Genomic DNA, 20,841 nt, shown 5'->3' with positions numbered 1-20,841 from the left:
TCAACTGTAATAAATTTTGATATCTGGTAGGACAAGTCCTTCCTTCCACATTACTCTTCTTCAGAGTGTTGTTGGCTAATCTTGGCGCTTTGTATTTCCATATAAATTTTAGAATTAGCTTATAACGTTAGCAAAACAAAATTTATTAAGTAAAAAAAGCAGGTTACTCAATAGTATGAGAGTACTATACCATTTATTTTTAAAATAAGCTTTACAAAGTATTAAGTTTCTATTTAACTTATTTCTGTATTCTAGAATTTCTTTAATTTGCATGAATTTGGCATTTAAAAATTTGTTATCAGGAGTAAACTATTTCCATTTTGAAATGACAATTTATGATTTATCAGTATGATGAAATATTATGTAGCCATTAAAATTGTTGATATCTGATTTTCAAAGAGTATATAAATTGTAAGCATGTTACTTTTTTTGTCTATACTTTTTGTTATTAAAAAAATCTCTGTTTATCTATCAGGAGCTTAACAAGCTTGAAAAACTTTGAGAACTTAAAACTAAGTAATACAAGACAATGAAAAAAATTGTCAGTGAAAGATGTAAAATATGATTACGTTAAAGATATTTCATACATTATAATTAGTCATAGGCTAAATTCAAATACAGATAATGCACGAAAGCTTTATGCTCCATTAACATTACAGCTCCTATCAGTCTGGACATCCCTTGCACTGGTAGAAAAATAAGTTTTATAGTAGATTTCATTGGGCTGAAGTGTGAGTTGCATGATTTATGATCCTGTTCTACAGGAAATGATCCTCATTTCCAGTATTCTCAAGTTTTAGGCTTTTATCTGTTGTCCTCGATTTAGCCAATAATTTAAAATTCCTTGGCAAATGTTACAAAACCATACGACTATGTGAATACACTGCCTTAAATCATAAGCTCCATCAGCTTCATAGTAAATCGACCTCTGAGTATCACTATTTCTGAACCTGCCAGTGGGGGCCAGTGCAGGACAACCAAGGGCCCAGAGCACGGAGTAGGGCTGTGACTGGAATCTTGTCCTTTACTTTCAATTGGACTGTTTAAGTGCAAAAAGGACTTTATGAAGGATATTTTGTGCCACCTGTGTATAGGACAGCTTCCTTGTCTGTCTCTCTGGATTTTCCAGAGGTTTAGAAAAATTTTCCCATTAAGAAATAACATATAGTTAATTCACATGTATTTTTTGTTATTCAAAATGTGATGAGTTAACCTAAATGTCCATCAACAGGGGATGCTAAATTAACTAGGGTAGATTGTACTATGGAAATACTGTGCAAGGTTCAAAACAATGAGGTAGATTTTTATGTATCTATATGGAAAGATGCCAGGATTTACTATTACATGAAAAAAGCGTTATAGAACATGGAGCAGTATGTACAGTGTGATTCTATTTGGGTTAAACAACCCGCCACCAAATCTGGGCAGATACCTATCAAATTGACAAGAGTGGCTCCTGGATGGAATTGGGTGGGAATCAAGAGGAACTTTTGACTTATTTGTATTGTATACATTTTTAAAATTTTTATTATTTATTTATTTATTCTTAAAATTTTTATATTGGAGTATAGTTGATTTACAATATTGTGTTAGACTCAGATGTACAGCAAAGTGATTTAGTTATACATATACATACATCTATTTTCTTTCAGATTCTTTTCCCATATAGGTTATTACAGAGTATTGAGTAGAGTTCCCTGTGCTATACAGTAGGTCCTTGTTGATTATCTATTTTATATATAGTAGTGTGTATATGTTAATCCCCAAATCCTAGTTTATCCCTCCCCCCCACCTTTCCCCTTTGGTAACTGTAAGTCTGTTTTCTAAGCCTGTGAGTCTGTTTCTGTTTTGTAAATAAGTTCATTTGTATCATTTTTTAGATTCCACATTAAGTGATATCATGATATTTGTCTTTCTCTGTATGACTTACATCACTTAGTATGATATCTCTGGGTCCATCCATGTTGTGTATTGTATACATTTTTAAGAACAAGAATTAATATATTACTTGTCAGATTGAAAATAAATTTTATAAAAGAAATGTAAGAAACAAAAAACGACTAAGCCTTTAGCATTGAATGTTTGCCTGCTGTTTGAGTTTGAACTATGTCAAAGCATAACATTTGTGTTTTGCTTTATGGTAAAAAGCTTTGACCTACATCCTTTGGTTTTATCCTCATAACAACCAGACGGGATAGATAGGGTTGGTGACGTTTCTGTTTTACAGTTGAAAATACAGTCTCAGGGACTTCCCTGGTGGTCCAGTAGGTAAGACTCCGAGCTCCCAGTGCAGGGAGCCCAGGTTCCATCCCTGGTTGGGGAACTAGATCCCGCATGCGTGCCGCAACTAAAGAGCCAGACGCCCCGTGTGCCGCAGCTAAGACCCGGCGCAGCCAAAACAAACAAATAAATATTTTTTAAATTTTTAAAAATAAATAAAAAAAGAAAATACAGTCTCAGAGTTCATTGTCTGCTGTACTGGTTTCTATCCATGTTATTGCTATATTTACGTATCACCTAGTTTATAATTTAATTGACTCAGATGAGACAGTAAGATTAATCTTTGCACAAGCTGTAGCTATCTACACCCAAGTATGTACTGCTTCAAATTAATTCATTTCCCAAACTGTGTGCCAAATAGATTAAAAACATTGCACATAGATGAAGTCCTTGTTTTTCTCCCTTTCATCTTGCTCTCTCTCTTCCTAATTTTTATTTCTTCCTGGATATGGCCCTGCTTTTCTTTCTGGTATGGTTTGCTCTCAATTAACTGTCGTATTTCTTTCCTAAGTATAGATGCATAATAACTTAAATGTTACTTTTCCCAGGGGCATGTGTTTTTTAATTAGGATCTCTTGAGGAACAGCCTCCAAATTCAAACGAATGCAGGTATTAGACTAGGTGATCTCTGATACTCAGCTCTAACATCCAGGATTCAATGTTTCTAACACTAAGGATAACATTTCAGGGGGCTTTCATGGATGTGAGGAAAAAATATTTTTGTCCAGAAACACTTGCCAAAGACCCCCAAATCACTTGGCATAGCACCTGCTTTCTTGTCTTACCTCCAAGACTGGCTGTGCACAAATGAAGGAAAGAACATTAAAAAAAATTCTGAGTGTCTCACTCCTCTCTGCTTCTGTGGCAGAGTGGTCTGCAGAGTATGAGGTTGAGCGTGTGAAGAACTGAGCTCTGATCAAGATCTGGTACGAATTCTGTGACTATGGACAAGCAATTTCATATCCCTGTATGTCAAGGAAGGCTGGGTGATGTAGTGGAAAGAAAAAGGCTTTGGCCATGGTTTACTGTTTATTCATCCCATTCATTTTTTTTTTTTAAAGAAGATATGTATTACATCCTAGGTAGTATGGCAGGTTCCAGAGAGACAGTGGTGAATAAGATGGGGTTCTCTGCCCTCAAGGAGTACTATTTATTGAGTGTCTTTTCACCTCTTGAGTTCACTTTCCCCTGTGTAAAAGGCATTGAGAAAAATACTTCATATTCCACAAGAATTAACTGTTGTTGTGATCCATTGTTCTAATGTGCAGGTTGTGTTCCTTGGTTGTGCTGGCTGGAAAAAAGATTGAGAACAACTTACCTAGTTCAAGCTCTTCATTTGTAGGTTGACAGAGAAGGGCTCAGAACAACTAATTGACCATCCCAGTGCCCTTTTTACTTCCTACACACAGTGTGGTTTCTTCACAACCCTCAAGAGCTTTTTGCAACTTTTGGGGCCCTTTCCTTTCCCCTTAACCTGGCCTGTGTGCTCCAGCCCACTTATAGTACTGTACTCAGTGTTAAGTGAGAGCAAATTGTGAATGCATTCATTTTGCTCAGGCTGGGTTCTTCCTTAGCAATCCTCACATGCCATTTCTTTCTTCAAATCCAACCATTCAGTAACTCCCAAGTGTTACTTCCTTCTTCAAGTCATGGCCCCTCAATTTGATGAAGACTTTCGCCAGGAATCTGGAGCACTTTGTACCTTAGATTATTATTATGATCCTTAATCTGTGTGAATTATCCTTTTACCCTAAATTGTAAACCATATCCTGTTGCTTTTTTCATTCCCTTGTTGCTTTGGACAATGTTTTATAACAGAGCTGAGGAGTAATCTTTGATCTGATGGAATTCTTGATTCAGTTGAATGGCAATATGATAGCAATAATACCTGACCAGTTTACCATAGAATGCTCTTGTGGTAATAAAACAAGGCTATAAATCTGAGGCAAATTTTGACAATTTTTAAAGATAATACATCAAGGAGGATGACTGAATGGAAAGCAGTCTGGGAGCTGAATCAGATCTGAAATTGTTGCAAAACTGACGCCTTTTTTTTTTTTTTTGGTCTGGAGACTCCTAGTGTTGGAGGATATAATCATTGTGTTCAATTTTTTGAAAGACTATCAAGTGGAAAACATTCTGTATCGCTCCAGGCAGCATAACAACTAGCAATGGAAGTAAAAGGGAAGTAGATTTTGGTTCAGCAGAAGAACTTTCTAACATTTAACGCTGCCCAACAGTTGACCAGGCCTCCTTACTTAAGGAAGTGAGCACCCTGAAATTTGAACTGTTTGAAATAGAAGTTGGATGACTATCTGGCTGGAGTGTACAAGAGGGAATTCCTGCCTGGGCCGGAGGTGGACTAATGACCTTTAAGCTGTCTTCCAATTCTAAGGTTTCTAGGACTGTTCAGCTCAGTTAACTTTATATTTGAATATATCTGAATTGTTTTTATAAAAAATTTTGTATTAGATAAATTGTCAATCGACCTAAAAAACTGTATGGTCAAGTAAAATTTGATAAAAGGAGTGGGAAATCAGGTTTAAGACTGAAAATCCAGGTAACACAAAGGCAATTAATGACCCTTTTGACAGAAAGGAAGAAGAGGGGTGTGTGGGTGTGTGTGTTTCAAATGATGTGTTCTGGCCAAGTGACACTTGTTATCTAAAACATAAATGCTCTAAATTGTTTTACTTTACACATACTTGCTCAGCCGGATTATTCACACCCAGCAGTACCGTACGCGGAAGCAAGGGCGAGTGTTTGGTGAACAATTTTCCGGAAGCCGTTTCGCGGTACCCCAGCAGCTCAAGACGGCTCCAGCGTGCAGCGGACTTGGGTGGTAAAAGCGGAAGAAGCACCGCTGGCTGCCTTCCTGAACTACTAGTCCCAGGGGCCCCCGCGGCGCCGCGCACGCGCCATGGCGTGGCGGCAGCGCCGCCGCAGGACGCAGGGAAGCCAACTAGCGAGTGGCGGCGGCGGCGGCGGCGGCGGCGGCGGCGGCGGCGGTGGTGGCAGTTCGCCGCGAGAGCAACGGCTCCGAGGCCGAGTGGCGGTCCTGCGCAGACCTCGGTGCCCTCCTCCGCATGATCTTCTTGGTGAGTGCACGTCCCCGATCCAGCCTCGCGGAGTGCGCGGCTCCTTGCCTGGCGGCCGTGCTGCTTCGGCCTAGGGCCGCAGCCTGCGCTGACGGTGGGCCGCCGGGTCCAGCTGACCCCTGGGCCCTTCCCTGCAGTGAGGGGAGAAGTGGGGGTGGGGGCACACGGTTAGGTCCAGGAGAGAGATGTGGCGGCGCTCAGGGGCCAGGGCAGCCTGGGGCGGACTGGAGGGAGGGACGCGTGGGGGATGGGGTGGGAAGGGACAGGAGGACCGCGGGGTGGCTTCGGGTGAGAGGCAGAGGCGAGCGACCTGGCAGCCAGGGAACTGAGTATGGAAGGCGAGGAGGAGGTGGAATGTCTTTTGAGTGCCGCTGGTGAAGATGTCTTGCTTCGGAGACTCTTGACAAGCTGGACTCACGGGTCGGGCAGCCCACCTACCAAAAACGTACACACCATACTTGGCATCTTTCCACTTCCTGTTGGAGGTCTGTAAGTGAGGAGCCGTTGGTTGCTTCCATCTCCTTTCCTTCAATTTCGCCTTTTATTGACTGGCAAAATTTAAATGGGTGCTGGATAGGCAAATCATAGAAATAAACAGGGTTCTGTGTATACATCTGCGTAAAAACAGGGAGGCATGGTGGTATGTTCAGATGAGAGCTAGATCAAAGGAGAAATCAGTGTTTTTATTTTAAAATTTGTGGCAAAAATCAGTTTGAGCAAGGTTTTGAACTAGAAAGGATTTTTAACCTGGGATTCACCAGTTGGTGGATAGAAATCAGGGGCTCCTTGAACTAGAATGGGGATAAAATCATGTCTTTATTTTTATTACCTGATAACTGTATTATCATTTCCTTCAATTATGAATATAAGCAACAAACCGCAGTAGAATTAGCAATGCCTGTGACTTTGTCACCAATAAAAATTACAGATATTTTTGTGTCATGTTTACAGTTGTTGCAGATATCTCAAAATATCATTTGTGATATACTTCAAGAAACATTTTAAAAATATCATTTATGCTTATAATTTTTTTGAATTATGGTATTACTGGATCCACTGTTGGATCTTGTTACTTAATGTGATAATAAAGGTGTACATATATTGCAATATCAGGGTTTTTTCATTGTTTTGCTAATATTCAGTATAATTAGTTTTTTTTGTAATCGCATATATTTAATTATGCATTTAAAAGGAATCTGAGAAGGGGTCCATAGGCTTTACCAGACTACCAAAGAGACCCATGGCACAAAAAGATTAAGAATTCCTGAAGTAGAAATAAGCTTTGGGGATCTGTAAGTCTGCCTGGAAGAATATTTTTCTCATTAGATAAGAAAAAAGTCAAGGCAGATAGGACGATAGTGTAGATGAAAGAGGGAATTTTGTAATCAGGGAAGTAAGAGAAAAGATTTGACTGGGATCAGAGTAATAGTTTTGAAAGATAGAATAGACCACAGATATTTCTTTCAGGGTACTGGGGCATCGGCAAAATAATCTGAGGAAGAAAGGGAAGTGAGTACTTTGGCCCTTAGATTTTTGTGTTAAGGCATCTCCTAGTTCCAAGTGATTGAAGGGGTTGAGCCCTCCAAGCTCTTGTATAAGCCTGTGAAAGAAAATTTTAGCATGTGCTGGTTTTCTTTAAGTCATGTAGATAGTGTGGCTTTTAAAAGGATGAGGATATTCTAATTTTTCTTTTTTCTTTTTTGGCTGTGCCGTGTGCGGATTGTGGAATCTTAGTTCCCCAACTAGGGATCGAACCCCGGCCTTGGCAGTGAAAGCGCTGGACTGTCAGGGAAGTCCCCATCTATCCTTAAGTGAAAAACTGCAGGATCTCTCTTCAAGTATATTTTCCTATTGCCATTCTTCTTTTCATATATGATAGAAAGTAAATGTGCAGATTATAGAGTTGAAGAGTTGCTAAGTCATTTTCTTGTAATTCCATTTTAAATTCTTGTAGTTCAGCTTCATTTTGGCATCAGACTTCTCACTGACAAATCACTTTTAACATTTTTTCAGAATATTCGTGATTTGAAATTTGCACCTGTTTGTAAAGCACTTGTCAACATCTTGTGTGAGATTTTTTTTTCCTCTAAAATAATAGCAGTAATGAAAAACCACTACGGCAGACTATTTCTGGAAAAGATTAAGGGGAGGGTATGGAGAATTGAAGAAGAGTATTTTGTGAAACATACTGGTGCCAAAATAGTTTGTGTTGAATTAAACACACCATATTACAAATCACTGCCTTGGTGAGGTCTTGCCTGATACTTTCTGGGTCCTTACACTGCCCCCTTGGTCATTCTTTCTCCCCTGCCCCTTTATTTTATTTATAGCATATATCTATCTGGCATATTATTTGTATATTTATTTTATACATAAAGGGTCAGGAAGATTTAGATTGGAGATACTACTACTGAATGAGAGAGTGGGAGACTGGGGAGTGCTGTGTGGAGATGGCATTTGAACTGGACCTTCAGTCATAGATGTGATTAGCTGTAGGGATATTGGAGAAAGGCTTCAGGTGCAGGGAACAACTTGAACAAAGACAAGGATGGAGGAGTTTGTAAATCAAATAAACATCTAAGTCAGTCAGCTTGCCTCCCTCCCTCCCTCCATCCCTCCCTCCCTCTCTCCCTCTCTCCTTCCATCCATCCATCCATCCATCCGTCCATCCATCCATCCAGTGTGTTAGGTCTGTAAAAGGGAAAACGGGAGAAAAGATTATGTATAAAGGTGGCTTGGGACGAACAAAGGCTGAAAACTCTAGGCTCCCCAGGTGATAGTATGTGACCGTTTGCCTCCAGGTGGATCTCTCCCTCCTAGAGCCCACAACAGTGAAATTGCTCACAGGGAACCTGAATTCTATATACTGAAGAACCAGAGAGGCAGCCTGGGGAAATGAAAAGAGTCTGGGCTCTGGAGTCAAATAAATCTAGTTTTGAATTCCTTGTTTGCTGCATGATAGCTGAATGATTATGCAGTAAGTTATTTGACTTTTCTAAACCTGCTTCCTCAGTTGTAAAATGGAGGTGATAAATAGCTATCACACAGGATTAACTCCAAAAATAATAATATATGTAAAACCTCAGGAACATGGCTTTCACTCAGTAATTGGTAGTTAATCTTTTGGTGTTCCAGCTTTCAACCTGGTTTCATCCTTTTCCACCTTCATACCACATCCCTGACTTTAAAACAAGTGCTACTCTTCTGGTGCCTTCCTGGCCACTGTCACAGCGTTGTCACTTCCCACTTCACCCAGTTGGCTCCATTGTGAGTTTGTGAGCAGCTTTCCAGTGATGGGACTTAGCAATTTACCAGGTGATGCTGCCTGATAATGGCATTCTGGAAACGGCAACAATATGTATTAACTTTTATTCGGTGAAACTAACAGTACAAAATTTGTCACTCTTTAAACATGATGTGCTTTAGTTTAAATTGGTTTATTTGGAAAAAGTACCCCTGATATTTGCAGAAAATTGAAGCGAAAAGAAATATTCCCAATTGTAAGATGTTTCACTTTTATTTTTTATTATTATTTTTTTAGGAGTGAGTGTATTGGGGAGTTGGTTATACAGTACGATTCTCCAAGATAAAGTATGATTTTTTGGGGGGGGGGGGCGGGTAAAAGTCTGATATAAGTGGAATCCTTCTTACTTGCTTTGGAAAGACCAAAAAAATTGAAAAAATTTTTTTCTTAAATGATTAAATTTTCCCCTTCAACTTTATGGTTTTTTCACCCACACATTTCCTTCTCTGGAGTTAATTTTCTCTTAGGTAAGAAGGATTTCAGTTATGTATTTTTTTACATTTGAACTACCTAAGCTTGTGTTTGCATAGAATTATTTGTGGCCTTAACTCTTTAATCCTAATCAAGATATTTTCATTTGTAAAGGAACTAGGATCAATACTTTCTGTATTGTGTACACATTTTAGATGAAGCTTTAGACACTAAATTGTTTGATTTCTGGTTTTTAAAACTATAGATAATTAACATTTCCTTCTTTATGTTTACCTATATTTTCTGAATTTTTAAGTATGTTTCAATATGTATTATGATTTTGTAAAAACATTTTCAGAAGGGTAGTTCTTCATTGTTTCTAAGCTGAAACCCAGTTTTGAACTCTGCAATGCAAAGGTCAAAAGAAGTGGTGAATATCTGTTGATACTTCAAGTTCTCATATTTAATATATATAAATGAACAGTTGAGCAAATGTTTAAAAAAGAATACAGACTTCTGAAGGGTCTCTATAATGTATTTTTTCTTTTTTTTTTAAGTTTGTAGATGAACCAGATAATTGTTAAGTATTTATACCTGAAAGGAAAATATAACTTAATACTAACGCTGTAATTAAATTATGTATATTAAGCCAAAATTATCTTCATATTCACCTTTTTTGTCAGCCATTTTAAAAAGATAAGCCTCTACATAAAACAAATGAAATATTGCCATTTGCAGCAACATGAATGGACATAGAGAATATTGTACTTAGTGAAGTAAGTCAGAGAAAGACAAATATATGACATCACTTATATGTGGAATCTAAAAATAATGCAAATGACTCTATTTTCAAAACAGAAGCACACTTACAAATATAGAAAACAAACCTATGCTTACCAAAGGGGAAAGGGGATGGGGGGATAAATTAGGAGTATGGGATTAACAGATTCAAACTACTATACATAAAATAGATAAGCAATAAGGATTTACTGTATAGCACAGGGAATTATAGTCAATATCTTGTAATAACCTATAATGGAAAATAATCTGAAAAAAAGATTTATTTATCTAAATCACTTTGCTGTACACCTGAAACTAACACAATGTTATAAATCAACTATACTTCAATAAAAAGAAAAGAAAAAAATATAAGGCTTTAAGCATACTGTAACTGTAAAAACAGGCAAGATGTCTGTTCATTAATCTAAGATGTCTGTCTGAAAAGGTGCTTGCTTGGTCTTGCTCCCATGTAATGCCTGTACACCCACGCAGGAGACTAGTGGGAAGCGTGTCGTCAAACATGTTCAGTTCTTCTTTTTTTTCCCTTACCTAATTTATGTTTTCAGTTTATTTTCTGTGAATTTTTGAAAGGATTAATATTGGAAAATTTAAAGGACAAATTTAGTTGGGATATTAGCCTATTTCCTTTTTTTCAGGATCAGAACCAAATTATCTTCCCAAGCAATCTAAATTTTATCCAAATACATCTATTTTAAAAGTTTTTAGGACTTAGGCTAAAGTCATCTATTTTCAACCCACTTTGAACTGTCTCCTTTCATTTTCTAATGCAGAACTCTGACCCATTTCTTGATTTTACTTTCACTGTTTATAAATCCTGACTACCTGACAAAAATACATTAGGTCTAAAAGTCATAGGACTTAAGGCACAATTGCAAAATGTTTAAAAATATGGATTTCTATGTCAGAAAAGCTTAGGAAAGAATAGATTAATTCTTTTTGCAGACTTTATTTCATCTTTACCTCCTTTAGAACCAAGGAATCTAACTTCGATTTCTCTAAAATAAAGTGCCTTTTAATATCTAATTATTCAAGGGTGTGGTGTGCCACCTTGGATTCTGATGGAACGTAACTTATTAAGTAAGTCTCCCTCTGAGTAAGTTTCTATTCCATCATTCCAAAACATCATAATAACAGTAATGACAGTAATTGCTAACATTTATTGACTTCTATTTATTTTTGAAAAGCTATTTAACTAACAAGATTTTCTTTTTTTTGTTCCGGAAGGTTCCTTTTAGGTAGAACACAGTGATAATAATGCTGTTTGAAGTTTGATAATAAATTTTTTTTTTAAATAAATAAATAAATTTATTTTAAAAAACCCACAAACATCCAAAAGGAGGTATCAAATAAACAGTTGGATAGACACATAGATCAGTATCAAAAGATTGATAAAAGGAATGATGCAAAACATCTATGAACATTTTTGCACAATCATAATATAGAGGATAAAAACTGGACACACAAAATGACATTAACGATAGCCTGATCTTAAAAAAAAAAAAAAAATGGTTATGAAGAACCTAGGAGTAGGACAGGAATAAAGACGCAGACGTAGAGAATGGACTTGAGGACACGGGGAGTGGGAAGGGTAAGCTGGGACAAAGTGAGAGAGTGGCATGGACATATATACACTACCAAATGTAAAATAGATAGCTAGTGGGAAGCAGCCGCATAGCACAGGGAGATCAGCTTGATGCTTTGTGACCACCTAGAGGGGTGGGTTAGGGAGGGTGGGAGGGAGATGCAAGAGGGAGGAGATATGGGGATATATGTATATGTATAGCTGATTCACTTTGTTATAAAGCAGAAACTAACACACCATAAAGCAGAAACTAACACACCATAAATGTTTGTAATTTTATGAAGTACCATTCTGGTAAATGTGATGACATAGACATGTCAATCTGCTGTTTACATGCTTTCCTTAAATTTGAGGGTGTACCCTTGGATCTTGAAACAGGCTTTACCAGTATTGCAGCTCAGCAAAAATGCAGCTGAAGCTCCAAGTTCTCTTTCTGCTCTTCTGTTTGGTAGCTTTGTATACCCACTGTATTTATGGAAGAAGCTAAGTTTACGCTGGGGACCAAAGCTTCCTCAAAGCATGTGGGTGGTGAAATCTTCCTCTCAAGAGTTCTAAGGGTTTTAGGTTTTTTTAAACTATTTGGTTTATCTTGATCTCCAGATTTATATATGTCTTAGTGAGATGTCATTAGAGATTGTTGAATAAGAGGAAATTAGATTTGGTGGTATATAACTTCAGACTAATAAAATTAACGAAGGTTTAAATAATTATGAAAGTTCCTGATATGCATTTCCAGATTAGGTGGATATTTTTGTGTTATTTATTGCCTTTGGGGAAATAAAAAGGATATAATTTTAACACCATTGCAGTTCTCCTTGTTGGTGTGTAGCATGTTATTGTTGAATTATACCTTGAAATTAAGTACTGTGTCCTTTTTGTTGGACTTGAAAATTTCACATTTTTTATTATTCACAGAATTTGTCTGGTCTTGAGTGTTTAAGTAATTGTACTAGCAGATCTTTCAGCAGGGGAGCTCTTAGTGCCAAATTTTTATTATGTTTTCCTTTTTTAAAAATTTTAAATTACTAAAGTAATAAATGTTCTTTGTTAAAAAAAAAGAACTAAAAACAATGCAAAAATGAAAGCTTTTTTCCCCTGCATGTATATGCATATGCTATATGATTTGGATTTTTTCTTTTTTCCCCCCCAAATTATAGTTAACACTTGTTCTTGCTAAGTGCTTTACATATGTTAACCTGTTAAACCCTCACGAACTTATGAACATACCCTACGAAGCAAGCTTCAATTTTACATCCATTTGCAGATGAAGAAACCGAGGCAAGGAGAAGTAATTAGCCAAAGGTTGCTTAGCTAGTGAGCAGCAAAACCGAGATTTGAGCTCAAGTCGTCTTGCTCTGGGGTTTGTGATTTAACACCTGTACTGCCTCTGGGATCTTACCATGCATATCGTTCTGCAGTTTGCTTTCTTCACTTAGTGGTACGTGGTAGATACCTTTCCATGTACCTCTACCTCCTTCTTAATAATTACGTAGTATTCCATGGTAGGGGTGTACCATAACTTACTTAATGTCTTTCAAACTTAATCTTGTTTAACAGTCCCATTAGTAATGATTTCAAGTAATATTTTAAAAAGCCAAGGTTTTTGAATGGAATAGTGAGGATACATTTGTATTTACTAAGTAATGCATATTAGCTGTCCAAGTGTTTTGATATTCTGTCAGTTGTGTGGTCTAATAAAATCTGAGCTTAATCCACAAGCCATTTATTATGCATGAATTTCATTATTTTTGTGGTTTGTCTTTTTTAGTTCTGGAAAATTAATTAATGTATTGGGGGTAAAATTGACATCTGTATTTTATTTATTCACTTTTGGTAGGGTCTGGAGTTTTGCTGTCATAACAAGAAGTCTCGTACTGTTAATTTGAATTTTGGATACTATCTGGCTTTATATTATATACTTACATCTTCAAAGTAGTGTGCCTTTCAGTTCCCTGTACTTGTGCCAGGAATAGTTGGTACTAAGTCCATTCTTTTTTCCACAATGTTTACTTTTGTTTCAAAAATACCAACTAAAGATATTAAAGTATCAGTTGTTTCCATTTTTTTTCCCCTCTCATGATATACGTTTCTTAATTTTGAGGAAATACCTTTTTTGGTACATTAATAATTATTTCAAACATGCTCCTTGGGAAGTTAGTAGATGTTTTCAACTTAAATTTAGTTACTGTTCTTCAGTCATTTTGGAACTGAGTTAGCAGCAGGTTGGCTGATTCCTAACTGGAGCATTGCTCTTCATCATTCGTCACTTATTTATTAATTTTTTAATAAATTCAGACATTGATTCAGCACCTGCTAAATGCCAGTTCCTCTGCCAAGTAATGGGGATACCAAGATGACTATGTCCCTACTTTAGGGAACTTGGAGTTTTGTTGAGAAAACAACATTTTGTTGCAAATAGTCTATGAGAAAGTATCTGAGTCAAGAGATTGGTAAAGGCTCCTCAGTTTGAGCTGGGCCCTGCTGCCTACGTGGGACTCAACTGACCACTAAAAGGAGTAGGCAAAGGATTCTAAATAGAGGGTATGTGGAAATCCAGTCTGTGACAACGACTCAAAAGTGTCATTAGAATGTCATGTATCCCTATGAGAATGTGGGTCCCTCAGGAGCAGACCTTAACCTGTCCGGTTCCTCAGTGCCTAACACTTCGTAGGTGTTTAATAAACATTTTTTGAATGCATGAGTGAAGGATGTATGTTAAATAAAGCTTACTGTGCTTGTCTGTCCATTTTTTGGAAAAAGATGAGCTCATTATTTTTAATACCTAATGATTTTTAGAGTATGTAATTTAGCAAAGCATAAAATGAATAAGAAACTATTCTTGCATTGGAGGAGGTAAGTCTTGTAAGGGGAAACACATTTAGACAAATCATTGTAATTCAACATGATTATATTTATAAAAAAATATTTGCAAAGGACACCCATCTCTGGTATGAATTGGTTAGGTCCCTTAAAAGTGGTGGGTAATTAAAATAAATCTTCAAATTAAAATTATTTGATTGATAAAGTATAGCTAACATTGTAGTAGGTCATTAAAAAATGGCAGTTATGTCCTTTTTTGCCCTATCACATTAGTATAAATAGTACATAAATACTATGATGAAATGTACCTGTTTAATGAACAAAAAAAGTAACTGACAGTTCTGTCAAGGTGTAGGCATCAGTATATATAACAAAGTTAACCATGCTTAATCCTTGAGTAACATCATGATTTTTCTCAAATCTGCAAACTGCTTATACTACTGTTTATTTAAAATGTCTTTTTTTTTTTTAATGTGGACACCTTTAAAAATTTTTTTAAAGAAGCTTTATGTTATTACCATAATGAAAGGCTACCATCTCTTGCCCTAAATAGAAAGCAACTTGAATATAATAAAAACAAAGCAATGTTATAAAACCTAGCTTGCTACTGTTTGCAGAAGGTGCTGAGTTTGAGGCCTCTGTCTTTAATTAAAAGGAGGGATTAGCAAGTGTTAGGGAAGTGTTGAAGACAAATTGGCACCTTGCTTAGATTTTCTGCATGATGTAAATAGAAGAACTGAAAGAGACTTTAAAATGGGGTAACTTTCCCACTCAGTGTCATAAGGGAGGAAGGATGCACCCTGTTTGTTGTCAGGAGCAGTTCCCCCAGAGCTTCACAGAGGGAAGAGATTTGGGGGCTGGGCCTTAAAGGAGAAATCTGAGTTCACTTGAAGGTGAGGAAGATCTGAGCCTCTTAAGCCTAGATAATAGCATCTGCAAATGTTGGAGACTTTAGGATATAGTATGGCAGCAACATCTGATTTTGGGGAAGTGGAGAGATGGTGGGAGATGAGATAGGAGTTATAAAAAGAGGGATTTATGGTTGAGAGCTTGATACCCTGTAGCATATTGTAGACATTATCCTGTAAGCAGTGGAGAGTATCATGACAAGGTTTGTGCTTTAGGAAGATTGTTTCAACAGTAGGAAGGAGAGACCAGGAAGGAGACTATTGAGATGATGAGACTCTAAATAGTTTGAAGGATTGGGAGGAAGATGATAATCTTGAATTTTCCGAACCTTTTCCAATGAAGGGCCATTTTAATCTTATGCGCTCCCACATTGGAAGAAGGCAGATGATATGCTAAGAGTATAGATCACTTTGACAATATTGGTTACTATCTGAGGTTACCTGCCCACAGAAAATCCCAGTTAGCTCATAGAGAGAGTGAGGTGACCAAGATGTTCTGGAACCAGTTAGGGAACTTGGATCTATTTGGAGATTCGTAGCATGTAAATTATGGGAAGGGAATGGTACCCATAATTCCTTGTTTTTCCATTGAAAAACTGAATTCCAGAAAGATTATATTAATCACTAGAGATTATATAGCTAGTTTTGAGCTCATTGTATTTTACTTTAGAGTGCTATACCCAGAACTCTGTTAGTACATTTACATCTTTTTTTAAATGTTTATTTATTTATATATATATGTATTTTTTTTTTGGCTGCGTTGCGTTGGGTCTTCGTTGCTGTGTGTGGGCTTTCTCTAGTTGTGGCGAGCGGGGGCTACTCTTCATCACAGTGCGCAGGCTTCTCGTTGCGGTGGCTTCTGTGTCGTTGTGGAGCACGGGCTCTAGGTGCACAGGCTTCAGTGGTTGTGGCTCGCGGGCTCTAGAGCACAGGCTCAGTAGTTGTGGCACTCGGGCTTAGTTGCTCCGCGGCATGTGGGATCTTCCCGGACCAGGGCTGGAACCCGTGTCCCCTGCATTGTCAGGCGGATTCTTAACCACTGCACCACCAGGGAAATCCCACATTTAAGTCTTAAAAGATATTTTAGATAGGGACTTCCCTCCTGGTCAGGGAACTAGATTCCGCACGCATGCCACAACAAAGACCCAGTGCAGCCAAAATAAATAAATGAATACTAAAAAAAATTTAAAAAAAAAGATACTTTAGATAGCACCTGCTGTGTGTGTGTGTTTAATTATCAGGGTAATAATCTAGATTAGTCCCTAGTAACTTTTTCTAAACTTTCATATACCATTTCTTTAGTAGAATTTAGGTTATTTAGTCCTGAAGTCCAACTAAACCTGACTTCGTCAGGCAGTTTGAAACTTTCCAAGAAAGAGGGAGTTGTCCAGCTACTGACTGACATATTAATAGTTGTTGAAAGAGTGGGGTGATTAGAAGAAGTAACCTTGACTGTAAATTAAAGCACTCACTCTTGGGAGGCAAATGGCTTGGTGGGTAAAAGCTGGGTGAACCAGATACACCTGGATTCTAGTCTCAGCTTTGCTAGTTATTAACTTGACCTTGGGAAAATAATTTAATTTCCTCAGTTTCCTCATCTGTAAAAAGTGGCTAAGAATACTTACCTTTCACGAGTGTTACACAGGTTAAATGAGAATGTCCATGTAAAGCACCTGGTTGGCGCCTAGTACATGACGAGCCTGAAATGCATGGTAGTTATTATTGTTTTTGTTTCCTAAGCACCCATATGCTTTACTACCACCAGTCAAAACTCTCCTCTTCAGGCTCAACCATTACTACTTATAATGGCTTTTTTTTAAAGTTTGATATTAAGTGGAAATTAATATAAAAACTGGCTTTTCTTAAACAGTTCTGGCTAGGAAATATATTTGCCTTGCTTCAGTTGACCAGGATTTAGTGCAAAATGTAACATAGTTGTGGAAATTTTGTGTCAGGAAGTTTCTGTATTTCATTTCTGATCACAGTGAACTGAAAGATAAAATATTCTTAGTGTGATAGTTTAAACATTGCAATGTGTTACCAGATATAAATGGGTTCTGGGACATCATGGGATAGCTGCTAATCCTTCTTCTAGATGGTGGTTGTTGGAGACTGACAAATTACAGTGTTCACATGCATTTCTCAAATTTGTATATTTTTTTCATACTGAAAAAAGTTGCTAAATTGGATGCTTGGTTTTAGAATTATGTTATTTATGTAATTTATTTATTTTTTGGCTGTGTTGGGTCTTCATTGCTGCGCGAGCGGGGGCTACTCTTTGTTGCGGTGCACGAGCTTTTCATTGCGGTGGCTTCTCTTGTTGTGGAGCACAGGCTCTAGATGTGCGGGCTTCAGTAGTTGTGGCACATGGGCTCAGTAGTTGTGGCTCTTGGGCTCTAGAGTTGTGGCGCACGAGCTTAGTTGCTCCGCGGCATGTGGGATCTTCCCGGACTAGGGATCAAACCTGTGTCCCCTGCATTGGCAGGCGGATTCTTAACCACTGCGCCACCAGGGAAGTCCCTGTTTATGTAATTTTAAAAATTTAAATAGACTTTACGTTTTAGAACAGTTTAATTTACAGAAAAACTGAGATGATAGAACAGGGAGTTACCATATACCCAGAATCAAGTTTCTGTTATTATTAACATCTCATACTGATGACGCATTTGCTACAATTAGTGAGCCAGTATTGATAATTATTATTAACTAAAGTTCATACTTTATTCAGGTTTCCTTAGTTTTTTTAAAAAATGTTTTTATTATATTTTATTTTTAAATTTATTTTTGTCTGCGTTGGGCCTTTGTTGCTGCGCGCGGGCTTCTAGTTACGGCGAGTGGGGGCTGCTCTTCATTGCGTTGCACGGGCTTCTCATTGCAGTGGCTTCTCTTGTTGCGGAGCATGGGCTCTAGGCGCGCGGGCTTCAGTAGTTGTGGTGTGCAGGCGCAGTAGTTTTGGCTCACAGGCCTAGTTGCTCCGCGGCATGTGGGATCTTCCCGGACCAGGGCTTGAACCCGTGTCCCCTGCATTGGCAGGCGGATTCTTAACCACTGCGCCACCAGGGAAGCCCTCAGATTTCCTTAGTTTTTACCTGATGTCCTTTTTCTGTTCCAGGATCTCATTCAGGATACCACGTTACATTTAGTTGTCATCATCTCTGTAATTTTTAACCGGATCATCTTAGACACATTAATTTATTTGCAAAGCATGCTTTATTCTCAAATTTCAAAGCCATACCTGTGTGTGGCATATTATGTTACTAAAAATGCTCTTCGATTGAAGATAGTTGGTCTTTAATTTCACTTTTAGTAAGCCTTTTACAAGTGTAGGTTTCATCATGTTAGCAAGTTGTCTGTCTCACCTCTTTAATTATGACTCTGATATTTCCCACTTATTTTCATGGAAAGGTTCGTTTTGGTCACTTCTGTCATGTGATGGACATGGAGTATGTCTCATTGTGTCCTAGTGAAATGATGAAAATTACCCTACCTCTTTTTTTGGGTGGGTGGTGCCTGCGCCACACGGCTTGTGGGATCTTAGTTCCCCGACCAGGGATTGAAGCTGGGCCCTCTGCAGTGAAAGCACCGAGTCCTAACCACTGGACTGCCAGGGAATTCCCTACCTTACCTGTTTTTAAAAAAATATATTTATTTTTATTTTATCTTTGGCCGCGTCGGGTCTTAGTTGCGGCACGTGGGATCTCTTTTTTTAAATTAATTAATTTATTTTTGGCTGCTTTGGGTCTTCATTGCTGCGTGCGGGCTTTCTCTAGTTGCGGCGAGCAGGGTCTACTCTTCGTTGCAGTGCACGGGCTTCTCATTGCGGTGGCTTCTTTTGTTGTGGAGCTCGGGCTCTAGGCACGAGGGCTTCAGTAGTTGTGGCTCGCAGGCTGTAGAGCGCAGGCTCAGTAGTTGTGGTGCATGGGGTTAGTTGCTCCACAGCATGTGGGATCTTCCCGGACCAGGGATCAAACCCGTGTCCCCAGCACTGGCAGGCGGATTCTTAACCACTGCGCCACCAGGGAAGTCCCTTGGGGTGCTTTTAATTAGAAATTTTCATCAAAGAAAATATGAAACATGATTCTCATTCCATAAAACATTTGAAATAATTTCCCCCTACTTTAGAGTCCTTCTTTTGAGTCACAGGGTTTTGTTGAGGCATAGTTGCTAACATTTATAATATGTGTATCCTCCTTGAAACTTTTAATGTATTTTCTAATTCACGCATTTCACCTTATCAGGTTGTGCTTCCTCTCCATGCTCTGTATTATAGTAGGTATGCTTGCTTATCAGCAGTTGACAGGCTTTTTCTGTAAAAGGCCAGCTAGTAAATATTTTAGGCTTTGTGGGCCATATGGACTCTGGCAACTATCTAGCTATGCAGCATGAGAACAGCCACAGATAATACATAAACAAAGGGGCATGACTGTGTTCCAGTAAAACTTTATTTATACACGTAGGCAACTGGTCGAGTTTGGCCCACAGGCTGTAGTTTGCCAGCCTCTATACTGTTGTTGGAAGGATACAAAAACCCCATGTGCTTCACTCCTTCAACTAAAATCTCCCTGCTGGGCTCTCAGTGATAAGTCTTCATAACATGAGTTGAAAAGCTTAAAATCTGACTTGACATGTATGGGTATAATTGCTTTTATTTTTGTAGAAAATGTGGCAAGTGCAAGTGAGCTTTTATAGAATTTTATAGAATTTCAAAGTCCAATTTTTGACCACTCCAAAAAGAAATTATCTAACTTGGAAAATGCTGGCAAATTTCAGGGGAAAAAAAATTCTATTATTGTGAAATGTGCCTAATGTTAATTTAAAAATCCTTTGATTTTACTTATGTTCTTTTTCTCAGAGCACCTTGTGACAATGCAGTTAGCAAAGATATGTGAGAACTTCTTGTGTTTGGCCGTGGTATTGGGGGTTGGGGATACATAGGTCTAAGAGATGTTCTCATCCTTTGAGGGGACCCTTCATCCTTGCTGGAACGACAAGATATAGACACTAAAGATGAAAATAGGGAATTCCCTGGCGGTCCAGTGGTTAGGACTCGGCGCTTTCACTGCTGAGGGCCTGGGTTCAGTTTCTGGTCGGGGAACTAAGATCCTGCAAGCCGAACACCTCGGCCAAAAAAAAAAAAAAAAGGTGAAAATAAAAATTAACAGTTCCAATTTAATGGTATGGATAAGCACTGCTTTAAGAGTTCAGAGTTGGGATTTATCACTGGGGGCAGACTATATGGTTGGGAAGGAAGGTTTTATTGAGCCAGGCCTTGGAAATTAGAAGGAGCAAATAAGGTGATATAAATATAAACATGAAGGTGAATTGAAAATAAAAATGAAAAGGCAGATTTGCTGGAACAGGAGGGTTCATATAGGGAAATAGTGTGAGATAGGACTGGAGGTGAGGGTTAAGGCAAGGTTGGCCCTTAAACATTAGGTTAAGGAGTTTGGAAATTATCCGCTAAGAAGTAAGGAATAAATGTAAATTTTGAGCACTTTTGTTTTTCCTTTAAGTCTTTCATGAAACTTCCACATAGTATATTTAATGTTTTCAGTACGGTGTGCTTATTTTAATTAGCATCTATTGATAATTTCATAGTGTTTACCTCTTCTTTTCCTGTCCATCAAAGACTACACC

General features: G+C 38.0%; 1 protein-coding gene across 7 annotated transcripts in view; it reads left to right on the top strand.

Annotated features, from left to right (window-relative positions):
* The first annotated feature begins 5,286 nt into the window (after positions 1-5,286).
* The window catches only part of GAPVD1 (GTPase activating protein and VPS9 domains 1), a 69,515-nt gene continuing 53,960 nt past the window's right edge, over positions 5,287-20,841 (top strand). For all 7 annotated transcript variants that reach the window (XM_061199933.1, XM_061199931.1, XM_061199932.1 and 4 more), the window contains exon 1: positions 5,287-5,378. The gene's annotated coding sequence lies outside the window, so the exon portion shown is untranslated. The remainder of the gene's footprint in view (positions 5,379-20,841) is intronic.

Source organism: Eubalaena glacialis, chromosome 9 (genome assembly GCF_028564815.1).
Source record: "Eubalaena glacialis isolate mEubGla1 chromosome 9, mEubGla1.1.hap2.+ XY, whole genome shotgun sequence".
Taxonomy (NCBI): Eukaryota; Metazoa; Chordata; class Mammalia; order Artiodactyla; family Balaenidae; genus Eubalaena; species Eubalaena glacialis.
This window is presented reverse-complemented; position numbering and strand designations above follow the sequence as displayed.